Raw genomic sequence first — 15,811 nt, forward strand, 5'->3', positions numbered from 1 at the left:
CTGTGCCAGAGACACACAATAACACAAACCATCAGTAGACCTGAACAAAAACCCCTCAGTGCCTGAACACTTGTAACATGAAGCCACCAGAGGAGGAGCCCTCAGACCACTAATGATTTCATTACCAGTGCATAATTTAACAAAAACCCACAAATGAAAAGTGAAGTGAATATACACTTTAGTTTAATTAGAATATATAATAATGATATGATCAAAAATACAGTGGAGACATTTTCCAAAAACTGTCTTCTGTGTTTCAATTTAAATATTAGTGTAAATTAATGGCAACATTATTTCAGATCACAACTGTATTTTAAAAAGCTCTTCATCAATCAAGACATTAAACATTAATAATGGAATTTCTTTGTATTGACTGAAAAGTATGGGTGTTCATGTCATCCATGGGATTTACGAAAAAAGTTATGACTTCTGAACAATGTGAGAAAATCAACAGGATTACAACAGTTTTTAAGGATTATTATTGTTGTTGTTGTTTTCCTGATTTAAAAGCAACAGAGATTATTGGAGAAATGACTCATGTACAATAAACATTCATCCTTGAGCTTCATCAAACAGTAACTGAGATCCAAAACAGATCCAGTTCCACACTGTGAGGAGGAGCCAATGCAAAACTCAGATGTCTTCCACCTCTACTTATCTGACTGCAGAGAGGAGGACAGAGAACAGTGGACACTCAGTTTAACATGATGGACTATAGGACAGGACTGCTGCTTTTAACTGTCTGCTGGGCAGGTAGAAACATTCACATTCACAGATGTTAATATTACATTTCCTTCATTTGTGTCACTAGCTTATTTCACTGTATGTTGTTTGTTCTCTTGACAGGTGTTGATGGTCAGACTCTGACAGAATCTGAACCAGCCGTTAAAAAACCTGGAGAATCCCACAGATTGACCTGTACAACCTCTGGATTCACTCTCAGCAGCTACCATATGAACTGGGTCAGACAGGCTCCTGGAAAAGGACTGGAGTGGATCTCTTTTGTACACACAGGCAGTAGTCATTTTTATTACTCCCAGTCGGTCCAGGGTAGATTCACCATCTCCAGAGATGACTCCATCAGTAAAGTCTACCTACAGATGAACAGTCTGAAGACCGAGGACACAGCAGTGTATTACTGTGCCAGAGAAACACAGTGACAGACAGTAACAGGAGAGTCATTCAAAAACTACTTCCTCTATTTTCCACCAGTGGGAACATCCAGTTCTCTCAGTTTCACTGAATAAAAAACAAGACAAGTTTAATTTCAGCTCGCCCACATTTAGCTGAAACAGACATTAAATATGCCATTGATCTGAATATATACAGTATATGAATATGTCTGACGTGGGTTCGTTTTGTGAAGATAAATAATAATATTAATAATACAAACTTTAGTTAATGAATTCAATTTCTTCCACGTGTCAAAACAAAATTCAAATCAGGAACTTCTTGTGACAGGACAGTTCATCCTTTTAAAGTCTGTCTGTGTTTTTCTCCATGTAAAGTGCTTCTGCTTTTCACATTCACAGAATAAACTTCAGTTCAACATCATCACATTCAGAAAAACAAAGTCTCAATAAAAGGTTTTATTGCATCTGCCCTATATGTAGTTGAAGCTGACATTAAATAACCTGTTCATCTGACATGTCTGATTTGTGTTTTCAAGAATAATGTTAAAAAATTCAAGTTAATGTTTTATATAATAAATATTTTCTTTCATGAGTCAATACATAATTCTGAACTTTGACTCCTTGTGACAGGACAGTCCGTCCCTCTTTTATAGCCTGTCAGTGTCCTTCTCTATGCAAAGTGAACTTCCTCACAGTCTGCTATAAAGACTTGATATCATGCTGTCAGTTGCAGCAGAAGAAGAGAAGCTCCCATCAGATCACCTTCAATACCAACCATGTTCTCTGTAGCTCTGCTGCTGCTGCTGGCTGCTGGATCCTGTGAGTCTCACTGAGGCAGAGACACTGACAGTATGATCACAGCACACTGACTGTTCACTGTTATTACACTAACTCAACATTCAACATGTTTTCCTCCATAGGTGTGAAGTGTGAACAACTGACACAGCCAGCGTCTGTGACCGTGCAGCCAGGTCAACGTCTAACCATCACCTGTCAGGTCTCTTATGGTCTTGGCAGCTATCCTACAGCTTGGATCAGACAGCCTGCAGGGAAAGGACTGGAGTGGATTATAAGAGGAGGTGTTGGATACAGCACATACATCAAAGATTCACTGAAGAACAAGTTCAGTATCAGCTTTGAATCTTCCAGTAAAACAGTGACTCTAAACGGACAGAATGTGCAGCCTGAAGACACTGCTGTGTATTACTGTGCCAGAGACACACAATAACACAAACCATCAGGAGACCTGAACAAAAACCCCTCAGTGCCTGAACACTTGTAACATGAAGCCACCAGAGGAGGAGCCCTCAGACCACTAATGATTTCAACACCAGATCACTGTTACAGGAAAGAGAGTGCCTTTTTATATATATATATATATATATATATATATATATATATATTTTTTTTTTTTGATCTAGTAAAATGAATAATGAAAAGTCAATTTCTCTTCCATAACAATTATTATCTGAATCATGATGGAATTAGTGGCTCGATCAAAAGTCTTCAACCAACTTATTAGTGATGTTAATTAGTATAAAATATGGTTTTCATTAACAAACTAAAGTGTTTCTTCAGAGATTTCACTTCCACCTTCTCTTTGTGTGAGATGAAGAAAAACACCTGAACATTTCATCTTCATTTTGATTTATTTGAATAAACTCCAGTCAGCTGATTTACTATCATCAGTATGTAAATTTCTCTCCTAGAGTGTTGCCTCATAAGAAAGTGAAGTGTGTGTGTGTGTGTGTGTGTGTCAGTGAGAGGGCAGAAGAGCTCACATCAGCTCAACATCAACCATGTTCTCTGTAGCTGTGCTGTTGCTGCTGGCTGCTGGATCCTGTGAGGGACTTTCAGTGGATTCACACTAATAAACACATTAGAAACACTGAACAGTCAGATGAATGATGGAGATAATGTTGATTTGTTTTTCCACAGGTGTGAACAGTATTGATCTCATCCAGCCAGACTCAATGGTTGTGCAGCCTGGACAGTCGTTGACCATCACCTGTCAGCTCTCTGGTTATTCTTTAACTGATAACAGCTATGCAACAGGTTGGATCAGACAGTGTGAAGGAAAACCGATGGACTGGATTTTACATCGGTGGGGAGGAGGTGGCTTTTCTCAAAAAAACGCTCTGAAGAACAAGTTCCTTTATCACACACACACTTCTACAAGCTCTGTCACATTAACAGGACTGAATCTGCAGCCCGAGGACACAGCTGTGTATTACTGTGTACGTCAGCCCACAGTGACACAAACCACCAACACAACTGCACAAATACTCAGCAACGAGCAAGATTCAACCACACATTGTCAAAATTAAAAAAGACATCACAGGTGATTAAAAAAAACAATGTTTATGGAATTGACTGAATGTTATAGGAGGGTTTTGTTCAGGTAAAGACAGTTGAGTATTTTAATGAATCTGTGTAGATCTGTGTGGATTTCTACTGCAGCTGACATGTGTACTAAAGAGACTGAGAGAGGATTGTTTTCCCTCAACACATTATGCATAAGAGACATAAATGCGTATAGTTTTTTTGTTTTTTTTAACAATGTAATGCCCATAAAAGATAAAGAAAACATTTTGCCTGTTTTTATGCAATGGGATAGAAAATAACATATAACTAACTAAATTTTAACAGGAGCAATCTCTTCACAGATAGGATGTGCATTTCTAATTTGTTATTTTACAAGATGAAAACAATCTCTAAACTGCTACACTAGAGTTAAATATTCTACCTTTGAAACATAAAGGTTTAATTTCTGGAACGCTGCGTAACATTTATTATTCTCCATGAGCCCAGACGTTTAGAGTTTTAGATATTCTACTTATGGAAATGTATCTGTCATTCCCTTATTAAGCCTGTAGAGGAAGGTCTATGCAAACTCTCCCTCTCTTATAAACACACCAACAGCAACTTGTGGCAGAAGACTGGGACAGTTTTAAACGTTCCTGAAACACTTAGATCCTAAACACGGAACTACAGTTTTTCACAGAATGGAAAATATAGTTATCTGGAGTTTATTATTTGTGATTACTATTCACGGTGAGGAAATCTATTCTGCTTAACTGCTTTTGTAAAGGTTCAACCTGTTATTTACAAGTGTGTTGGATAATGATCACAATTTTATTTTGCTTACAGGAGTTTGGAGTGAGATCAAACTGGACCAGTCTTCCTCTGAGGTCAAAAGACCTGGAGACACAGTGAAGATGTCATGTATCATATCCGGTTATAGCATGACAAGCTACAATATTGCCTGGATACGACAGAGACCAGGGAAAGCTCTGGAGTGGATTGGGTGGATGATAACAGGTTCAAACTCTGCTAGCTATGGCAGCTCCTTTCAAAGCCGTTTCATCATGACTGAAGATGTTCCCAGCAGCACTCAGTACCTGGAGGTCAAGAGCCTGACAGCAGAAGATTCTGCTGTTTACTTCTGTGCTCGAGAAAGCACAGTGACTGAAGACAGTGAAGCAGCTGCACAAAAACCTCCACAGACAACAAACAGCAATGTGATCTTAAAGACATCTGAGTTTTCTCACCACCTGCAAAAGCACTTTCATATATCAACATTACATTTCTATGTATTTTAATCATAATCCCTCACAGTTATAGAGTACTTTCAATTGTCACGCCACTATTTAATAATACATTGAGAAATCACACTCACAGGTACACATTATAAATTATACTTATTTAGTGAGAAAAGAGAAACATGCTTGAAAACATTTGATCCAAGTGAACTGAGCTGGATCAGAAGAGAATTAAAAAAGTTGAACTGTCCTGATTCAAAAAATAAAAACATTGGTTTATGATAAACATGGTGAGATAATAAATTGATCATATTTGATGTTGATCAGAATAAGACTATGATTACAACTGATCTCCTTTACAGCACATTATGCTGAAAGTGACGTAGTGACGAAGATGAATTATTATTTAACACATCTGTATAAAGTTTGTATGTTAATGTAGCAGATGTCTGTCCTAACAAAAATATTTGTGTATGAAATATTTTATACTAAATAAAACACGTCTAGAGAAACATTAAAACAACTGAATTGGAGGGTTGACCGCTGGACATTATCTCCAGTCTGGTTGTATTCTCCCCATGAGGAGGAGTCAATGCAAAACTCAGATGTCCTCCACCTCTACTTATCTGACTTCAGAGAGGAGGACAGAGAACAGTGGACACACGGTTTAACATGATGGACTATAGGACAGGACTGCTGCTTTTAACTGTCTGCTGGGCAGGTGAAGATTTTCTCTGATCTCAAGTTGAAGTCAAATGTAACAACATAGCTTTAAGAAACTAATTATTTTCCTTGTTTTTGCAGGTGTTGATGGTCAGACTCTGACAGAATCTGAACCAGCAGCTAAAAAACCTGGAGAATCCCACAAATTGACCTGTACAACCTCTGGATTGTCATTCAGTAGCTACTATATGGCCTGGATCAGACAGGCTCCTGGAAAAGGACTGGAGTGGATCGCTTCTATCAGCAGTGGCAGTAGCAGCATCTACTACTCTCAGTCAGTCCAAGGACGGTTCACTGTCTCCAGAGACAACAGCAGAGAGCAGCTGTATCTGCAGATGAACAGTCTGAAGACTGAAGATTCTGCTGTTTATTATTGTGCTCGAGACTCACAGTGACTGGAGTTGGTTGAGCAGCTGTACAAAATCCTACAGTATTCATTCTCATCACAATTAAATCATATGATTAACGTCTTTACTTGAGGCAAAGAAAAGATGTAATACAGATACAGTGAACACTTTACGACAACCACTAATGTTAAAAAAAGAATATATATATATATATATATATTTCTGAACAAAGATATGAATATAGAAATCATATTACTAAATAGGTCATTTGTGTCATTTCTCCATTACAGCTTCATTGAAACAACTCCTCATAGAAGACATCAGCTGAAAAATCAACAGTATTTGTGTAGTTAAAGAATGTATTCTCATCAACAGAAAGATAGTTTTCACAAAATGATGCTCTGAAGAACAAGTTCCTTCATCACACACACACACACACACACACACACACACACACACACACACACACACACACACACACACACACACACACACACACACACACACACACACACACACACACACACACACACACACACACACACACACACACACACACACACACTTAAACAAGCCCTGTGACATTAACATTACTATAGACATTTGTGGTTGCTTGCATCTCTGAGACTCTGTCATTCTGTCTGTCTGTTTTTTCTCTATTTCTATCTTCTTTTCTTCCTCCCCAACGGGTCAAATGACAGATGTCAGTCCTCCAGAGAGCTGGGTTTGTTCAACGTTCCTGCCTGTTGAAGGGAAGGTTTTCACTGACACTGTGTGCACAAGATTGCTGTTGCTACTCATGGAGGAATTTTTGGGTTTCTGTAAATCATAAATATGTCATAGTTAGTGTATGTGTATGTCTATACCTACTCTATATGTAAAGTATCTGGTTTTTCCCTCAACACCATGCATAAGACACATTTTTAGCATTAATAGCACAGTGTCGCTCCACAGTGGTACAAACCACCAACAGACCTGAGATCTGAGGACAGTGAGCAGGACAGGACCCCTCACATGCTGTTTACTGTGTTTGAGTGGCTCCTCTCAGGACTCAGAGGAGAAGGGCAACCTTTGTCCCCAGCTGTTCAGCTCCTTAATTCCCAACCATCCCGGCACCCTCCACCACCCAACAACACAAACTTTACATTTTTAATAGTTTAATAGTTATTTCCATGATAAAACATCACAACATAGAAAAAGTGTTCTGCGTGTGATATTGTATTTCACATAGAAGAATAAGCAACTATAACATAATAATACATAAGTAAACTAAATTAAACTCCAACAGACTGCCTGTGCAGTAGTCACTCCCTCCCCATGACATACTGATGCAAATATTCAGTGTGTGCAGGTAACTTCTGTCCTGCTGACTGCTCTTATACTTTGTGTGGAGCATCAGAGGTCACATCTCCAGCCTCACGATGATGAACACGCTCACTCTTCTGCTGGTTGCTCTCTCTCTGCTCTGTGAGTTCTCCTGCTTTCTTGTTGTTTTATCTTTTATCAGACAACATGGACTGATGGTCAGGCAGTGAAACCAGAAATCTTCCAAGATGACTGACTTACTTTCTTCTGTGGTTCCTCTCTCCTTTCATCTCATCAGGTTGTACAGGTCAGAGAATGGAGTCCATTCCTTCCAGTTCAGTGTTGAAAAAGCCTGGGGAGACTCTCAGTCTCTCCTGCAGGGGATCTGGCTTCACATTTAGCTGCTGTACTATGCACTGGATCAGACAACCTGCAGGAAAAGCTCTGGAATGGATCGGAGAAGGCTTCTCTAGTGCAAGTCGTAACACTTATGCCAGCAGTGTGCAAGGACGTGCAGAAATCAGTAGAGATGATAGCAACAGCATGGTGTATCTGAAACTGTCCAACTTAAAGCCAGAGGACTCTGCTGTGTATTACTGTGCTAAAGACACACTGGTTAAAGGAAGCAGAGAGGCTTTACAAAAACCATCAAACTTTTTTTTCACGACAGCTACACCTACAGGCGGCAGTAGAACATAAGAAGTCAGATCACACTAAGGAGGGCATGACATAGAATCTGAAGACACACAGACACAGACACACACAGACACACACAGACACACGCACGCACACACACACACACACACACACACACACACACACACACACACACACACACACACACACACGCACACTATGAAATAAACAACTAATGCTCTGGTTTTTGACTTCCTGTTCTCTTGTGTTATATTTAAATAAGTTCTAATATCATCACTGTTTTTAAATATATTTGGACATTCATGCATGATGTATCCCGTATATGGATGTCCCACGAAATTCATCTGATCAGAAAAAAAGAAAACACTTAATTTGAGTATGAGTAAATATGGTGGTTGAATACATTTACCATAATTTTAGGAATAATATTTAGAATTTTGATAAAAAAGGTAATATGATCATGTTAACCATTTTTACCCAGAGATGTGAGTTGTGGCGTGTTTCTCTTTGAGGAGGAGGAGTCCATGCAAATCTCTCCACTCTTCCATCTCTACATATGTGTTGCAGAGTGAAGGACAGACACTGACTCACTGACACACACACTCTAGACTGGACAGAGACAAGTGGCTTTTACAATGATCACATCTGACTGTTTGGTTGTTTTTCTCATCCTGTCAATTAACTGGACAGGTCAGAACAATTCATGTTTTTCTGTTAAACCTCCTGCTACAAAGACAACCTGGCTTCATTACAGTAACTAATGAGCTGTTTAAATCTCTGCAGGTACTGAGGGTCAAACACTGACTCAGTCTGAACCAGTGGTTAAAAGGCCTGGAGAATCCCACAGCCTGACCTGCACATATTCTGGGTTTGGTGGCGATTACTGGAACGCTTGGATCAGACAGGCTGCTGGAAAAGGACTGGAGTGGATCGCTACTATCAGTGATAGCAGTGGCAGCATCTACTACTCTCAGTCAGTCAAAGGCCGGTTCACCATCTCCAGAGACAACAGCAGAAAGCAGGTGTATCTGCAGATGAACAGTCTGAAGACGGAAGATTCTGCTGTTTATTATTGTGCTCGAGAGCCACACTGAAACAGGAAGCAGCAACGCTGTACAAAAACTCAACATATCAAAACAAGTCAGAGCTTTACTTCTGCTTTTCACATTCAAAAAATAAACTTCAGTTCAAAATCAGCAAAACACTAAGAGAAAGATAGTGTCAATAAAGTTTTTAATGCAGCTCCCCCATATGTAGTTGAAGCTGACATTAAATAATCTGTTAATCTGACATGTCTGATTTGTCTGATGACAAGTTTCTATATATATATATATATATATATATATAAATATATATATATATATATATTTTCTTCTATGTGTCAAAACATAATTCGGAGCTTTGACTCCTTGTGACAGGACAGTCCGTCCCTCTTTTATAGCCTGTCAGTGTCCTTCTCTATGCAAAGTGAACTTCCTCACAGTCTGCTATAAAGACTTGATATCATGCTGTCAGTTGCAGCAGAAGAAGAGAAGCTCCCATCAGATCACCTTCAATACCAACCATGTTCTCTGTAGCTCTGCTGCTGCTGCTGGCTGCTGGATCCTGTGAGTCTCACTGAGGCAGAGACACTGACAGTATGATCACAGCACACTGACTGTTCACTGTTATAACATTAACTCAACATTCAACATGTTTTCCTCCACAGGTGTGAAGTGTGAACAGCTGACACAGCCAGCATCTGTGACCGTGCAGCCAGGTCAACGTCTGACCATCACCTGTCAGGTCTCTTATTCTCTTGGCAGCTACACAGCTTGGATCAGACAGCCTGCAGGGAAAGGACTGGAGTGGATTGGAATGAAATATACTGGAGCATCATAATACAAAGATTCACTCAAGAACAAGTTCAGTATCGACTTAGACTCTTCCAGCAAAACAGTGACTCTAAACGGACAGAATGTGCAGCCTGAAGACACTGCTGTGTATTACTGTGCCAGACAGACACAATAACACAAACCATCAGGAGACCTGAACAAAAACCCCTCAGTGCCTGAACACTTGTAACATGAAGCCACCAGAGGAGGAGCCCTCAGACCACTAATGATTTCAACACCAGCTCACTGATTTCTATATATTTTTTTTGATATAGTTAAATTAATCATCAAAATTAAATTATTTCTCTTCCATAAGGATCATTATCTGAATCATGATGGCATTAGTGGCTCGATCAAAAGACTTCAACCAACTTATTAGTGATGTTAATTAAACATGGTTTTCATTACCAAACTAAAGTGTTTGTCAGAGATTTCACTTCCACCTTCTCTTTGTGTGAGATGAAGAAAAACACCTGAACATTTCATCTTCATTTATATTAATTTGAATAAACTCCAGTCAGCTGATTTACTATCATCAGTATGTAAATTTCTCTCCTTGTGTGTTGCCTCATAAGAAATTGAATTGTGTGTGTGTGTGTGTGTGTGTGTGTGTGTGTTTTTGTGAGAGGGCAGAAGAGCTCAACATCAACCATGTTCTCTGTAGCTCTGCTGTTGCTGCTGGCAGCTGGATCCTTTCAGGAACTTTCAGTGGATTCACACTAATAAACACATTAGAAACACTGAACAGTCAGATGACAAGTTCCTTTATCCCACACACAAACACACACTTCTACAAGCTCTGTTACACTAACAGAACTGAATCTGCAGCCAGAGGACACACCTGTGTATTACTGTGTACGTCAGCCCGCAGTGACACAAACCACCAACACATCTGCACAAATACCCAGCAAAGAGCAAGATTCAACCAACCACACACACACACACATTCTAAATTTGAACATTAATAGAGACATCACCTTCTGATACGATGATAAAAAATGTATGTTTATGGAATTCATTGAATTTTGTTCAGGGAGAGAGAGTTGAGTATTTTAATGTTTATCTGTGTAGATCTCATTTCATTTACACTGCAGCTGCTCTGTCTACATGCAGTGTGTGCTGCGGCTCACTTCAGCATTAATCACAAATTAAAAAAATTATAGATGTGTACAGGTTGTTTTGTACGGTAATAATAATAATAATTTGGTATAAGCGCCACAATACAGTCTCTCATCCACTTCAGTATTATACATGATGTCATCGGACCTTGTAGCGTTCTTCATTCTGTCTAAACTTCAAATCACATTATTTTTTTTAGAGTTTGCTGCTAATATGTAGCCTACACGGCATACAGCAGCGTCTGTGTTGATCCTGAAGCGATTCAACAGGTAGTGTAAGTGTTTTCTCTAAATATTACCCCCCTCCACCGGGTCCATAATTTCTTTTTTTCATACTTGGCCCTAAAACACCATCGTAACTTATAGTGTGCATGTAACATATCTGAAAAATAAAACTTATCTGCTTTCTCGAGATTTCAAAACTAGAACCCAAGAAGATAAACATTTTGATTTACACTTTAACAATAGTACATGAAATATTTCTCAGTTGAATTTAATAAAAATATATATTTTGTCTCTCCCCGTATCAACTATTTTACTAAGTATATTTTACAATATATTAAAACAATAAAATATAAATAGTTTACAGGAATGTTTACATTTCCATCCTGTTCTTGTGATCTACTTTCCATGCTGTGTTTTAAACCTGTGGAGGACGGTCCATGCAAACTCTGTCTTCCTTATAATGACGCCATCAACAGCCCTCAGAACATTTATGGCACAACAGCGGGAGCACTTCATAAATCTTACATTCAATCCAGAAAGAAATTGATTACAGTGTTTATAACAGAATGGAAAAGATGATTTCCTGGATTTTATTCTTAATAGTTACTTTTCACGGTGAGCGTAATTTCTGCTTTAACACACCAAAGACACTTTTTTGAAAATATCTAACCTGTGGTATACTGTATAAGTGTGAAGGATGGTGATCACAATTTCTTTATTTACAGGCGTTTGGAGCGAGGAAAAGATGGACCAGTCTCCCTCTGAGGTCAAAAGACCTGGAGACACAGTGAAGATGTCATGTATCATATCAGGCTTTGACATGACAAGCTACTATATTGCGTGGATACGACAGAGACCAGGGAAAGCTCTGGAGTGGATTGGGAGGATGAACGCAGGTTCAAACTCTGCTAGCTATGGCAGCTCCTTTCAAAGCCGTTTCATCATGACTGAAGATGTTCCCAGCAGCACTCAGTACCTGGAGGTCAAGAGCCTGACAGCAGAAGATTCTGCTGTTTACTTCTGTGCTCGAGAAAGCACAGTGACTGAAGACAGTGAAGCAGCTGCACAAAAACCTCCACAGACAACAAACAGCAATGTGATCTTAAAGACATCTGAGTTTTCTCACCACCTGCAAAAGCACTTTCATATATCAACATTACATTTCTATGTATTTTAATCATAATCCCTCACAGTTATAGAGTACTTTCAATTGTCACGCCACTATTTAATAATACATTGAGAAATCACACTCACAGGTACACATTATAAATTATACTTATTTAGTGAGAAAAGAGAAACATGCTTGAAAACATTTGATCCAAGTGAACTGAGCTGGATCAGAAGAGAATTAAAAAAGTTGAACTGTCCTGATTCAAAAAATAAAAACATTGGTTTATGATAAACATGGTGAGATAATAAATTGATCATATTTGATGTTGATCAGAATAAGACTATGATTACAACTGATCTCCTTTACAGCACATTATGCTGAAAGTGACGTAGTGACGAAGATGAATTATTATTTAACACATCTGTATAAAGTTTGTATGTTAATGTAGCAGATGTCTGTCCTAACAAAAATATTTGTGTATGAAATATTTTATACTAAATAAAACACGTCTAGAGAAACATTAAAACAACTGAATTGGAGGGTTGACTGCTAGACATTATCTCCAGTCTGGTTGTATTCTCCCCATGAGGAGGAGTCAATGCAAAACTCAGATGTCCTCCACCTCTACTTATCTGACTGCAGAGAGGAGGACAGAGAACAGTGGACACACGGTTTAACATGATGGACTATAGGACAGGACTGCTGCTTTTAACTGTCTGCTGGGCAGGTGAAGATTTTCTCTGATCCCAAGTTGAAGTCAAATGTAACAACTTAACTTTAAGAAACTAATTATTTTCCTTGTTTTTGCAGGTGTTGATGGTCAGACTCTGACAGAATCTGAACCAGCAGTTAAAAAACCTGGAGAAACCCACAAATTGACCTGTACAACCTCTGGATTGACGTTCAGCAGCTATGCTATGGCCTGGATCAGACAGGCTCCTGGAAAAGGACTGGAGTGGATCGCTGCTGCTGATACTGGCAGCAGCAAATACTACTCTCAGTCAGTCCAAGGACGGTTCACTGTCTCCAGAGACAACAGCAGAGAGCAGCTGTATCTGCAGATGAACAGTCTGAAGACTGAAGATTCTGCTGTTTATTATTGTGCTCGAGACTCACAGTGACTGGAGTTGGTTGAGCAGCTGTACAAAATCCTACAGTATTCATTCTCATCACAATTAAATCATATGATTAACGTCTTTACTTCAGGCAAAGAAAAGATGTAATACAGATACAGTGAACACTTTACGACAACCACTAATGTTAAAAAAATCAATTATATATATATATATATATATATATTTCTGAACAAAGATATGAATATAGAAATCATATTACTAAATAGGTCATTTGTGTCATTTCTCCATCACAGCTTCATTGAAACAACTTCTCATAGAAGACATCAGCTGAAAAATCAACAGTATTTGTGTAGTTAAAGAATGTATTCTCATCAACAGAAAGATAGTTTTCACAAAATGATGCTCTGAAGAACAAGTTCCTTCATCACACACAGACACACACACACACACACACACACACACACACACACACACACACACACACACACACACACACACACACACACACACACACACACACACACACACACTTAAACAAGCCCTGTGACATTAACATTACTATAGACATTTGTGGTTGCTTGCATCTCTGAGACTGTCTGTCTTTGTCTCACACTGTCAGTCTGTCTGTCTGTTTTTTCTCTATTTCTATCTTCTTTTCTTCCTCCCCAACAGGTCAAACAACAGATGTCAGTCCTCCAGAGAGCTGGGTTTGTTCAACGTTCCTGCCTGTTGAAGGGAAGGTTTTCACTGACACTGTGTGCACAAGATTGCTGTTGCTACTCATGGAGGAATTTTTGGGTCTCTGTAAATCATAACTATGTCATAGAGTGTGGTCTATACCTACTCTATATGTAAAGTATCTGGTTTTTCCCTCAACACCATGCATAAGACACATTTTTAGCATTAATAGCACAGTGTCGCTCCACAGTGGTACAAACCACCAACAGACCTGAGATCTGAGGACAGTGAGCAGGACAGGACCCCTCACATGCTGTTTCCTGTGTTTGAATGGCTCCTCTCAGGACTCAGAGGAGAAGGGCAACCTTTGTCCCCAGCTGTTCAGCTCCTTAATTCCCAACCATCCCGGCACCCTCCACCACCCAACAACACAAACTTTACATTTTTAATAGTTTAATAGTTATTTCCATGATAAAACATCACAACATAGAAAAAGTGTTCTGCGTGTGATATTGTATTTCACATAGAAGAATAAGCAACTATAACATAATAATACATAAGTAAACTAAATTAAACTCCAACAGACTGCCTGTGCAGTAGTCACTCCCTCCCCATGACATACTGATGCAAATATTCAGTGTGTGCAGGTTACTTCTGTCCTGCTGACTGCTCTTATACTTTGTGTGGAGCATCAGAGGTCACATCTCCAGCCTCACGATGATGAACACGCTCACTCTTCTGCTGGTTGCTCTCTCTCTGCTCTGTGAGTTCTCCTGCTTTCTTGTTGTTTTATCTTTTATCAGACAACATGGACTGATGGTCAGGCAGTGAAACCAGAAATCTTCCAAGATGACTGACTTACTTTCTTCTGTGGTTCCTCTCTCCTTTCATCTCATCAGGTTGTACAGGTCAGAGAATGGAGTCCATTCCTTCCAGTTCAGTGTTGAAAAAGCCTGGGGAGACTCTCAGTCTCTCCTGCAGGGGATCTGGCTTCACATTTAGCTGCTGTACTATGCACTGGATCAGACAACCTGCAGGAAAAGCTCTGGAATGGATCGGAGTAGGCTTCTCTAGTGCAAGTCGTAACACTTATGCCAGCAGTGTGCAAGGACGTGCAGAAATCAGTAGAGATGATAGCAACAGCATGGTGTATCTGAGACTGTCCAACTTAAAGCCAGAGGACTCTGCTGTGTATTACTGTGCTAAAGACACACTGGTTAAAGGAAGCAGAGAGGCTTTACAAAAACATCAAACTTTTTTTTCACAACGACAGCTACACCTACAGGCGGCAGTAGAACATAAGAAGTCAGATCACACTAAGGAGGGCATGACATAGAATCTGAAGACACACAGACACAGACACACACAGACACAGACAGACACACGCACGCACACGCACACACACACACACACACACACACACACACACACACACACACACACACACACACACACACACACACACACACACACACACACACACACACACACACACACACACACACAATAAACAACTAATGCTCTGGTTTTTGACTTCCTGTTCTCTTGTGTTATATTTAAATAAGTTCTAATATCATCACTGTTTTTAAATATATTTGGACATTCATGCATGATGTATCCCGTATATGGATGTCCCACGAAATTCATCTGATCAGATAAAAAGAAAACACTTAATTTGAGTATGAGTAAATATGGTGGTTGAATACATTTACCATAATTTTAGGAATAATATTTAGAATTTTGATAAAAAAGGTAATATGATCATGTTAACCATTTTTACCCAGAGATGTGAGTTGTGGCGTGTTTCTCTTTGAGGAGGAGTCCATGCAAATCTCTCCACTCTTCCATCTCTACATATGTGTTGCAGAGTGAAGGACAGACACTGACTCACTGACACACACACTCTAGACTGGACAGAAACAACTGGCTTTTACAATGATCACATCTGACTGTTTGGTTGTTTTTCTCATCCTGTCAATTAACTGGACAGGTCAGAACAATGACTGTTTTTCTGTTAAACCT

At 39.3% G+C, this 15,811-nt stretch overlaps 2 gene segments (V, D, J or C); both read left to right on the forward strand.

Moving 5' to 3' along the window:
• The first annotated feature begins 1,886 nt into the window (after window positions 1-1,886).
• On the forward strand, window positions 1,887-2,361 carry LOC310959568 (immunoglobulin heavy variable 3-23-like). The segment is given in 2 exons: window positions 1,887-1,952; window positions 2,054-2,361.
• A 6,910-nt stretch (window positions 2,362-9,271) lies between these two features.
• On the forward strand, window positions 9,272-9,717 carry LOC310960272 (Ig heavy chain V region 5A-like). The segment is given in 2 exons: window positions 9,272-9,314; window positions 9,416-9,717.
• Window positions 9,718-15,811: the final 6,094 nt, after the last annotated feature.

Source organism: Echiichthys vipera (assembly GCF_963691815.1).
Source record: "Echiichthys vipera genome assembly, chromosome: 17".
NCBI lineage: Eukaryota > Metazoa > Chordata > Actinopteri > Perciformes > Trachinidae > Echiichthys > Echiichthys vipera.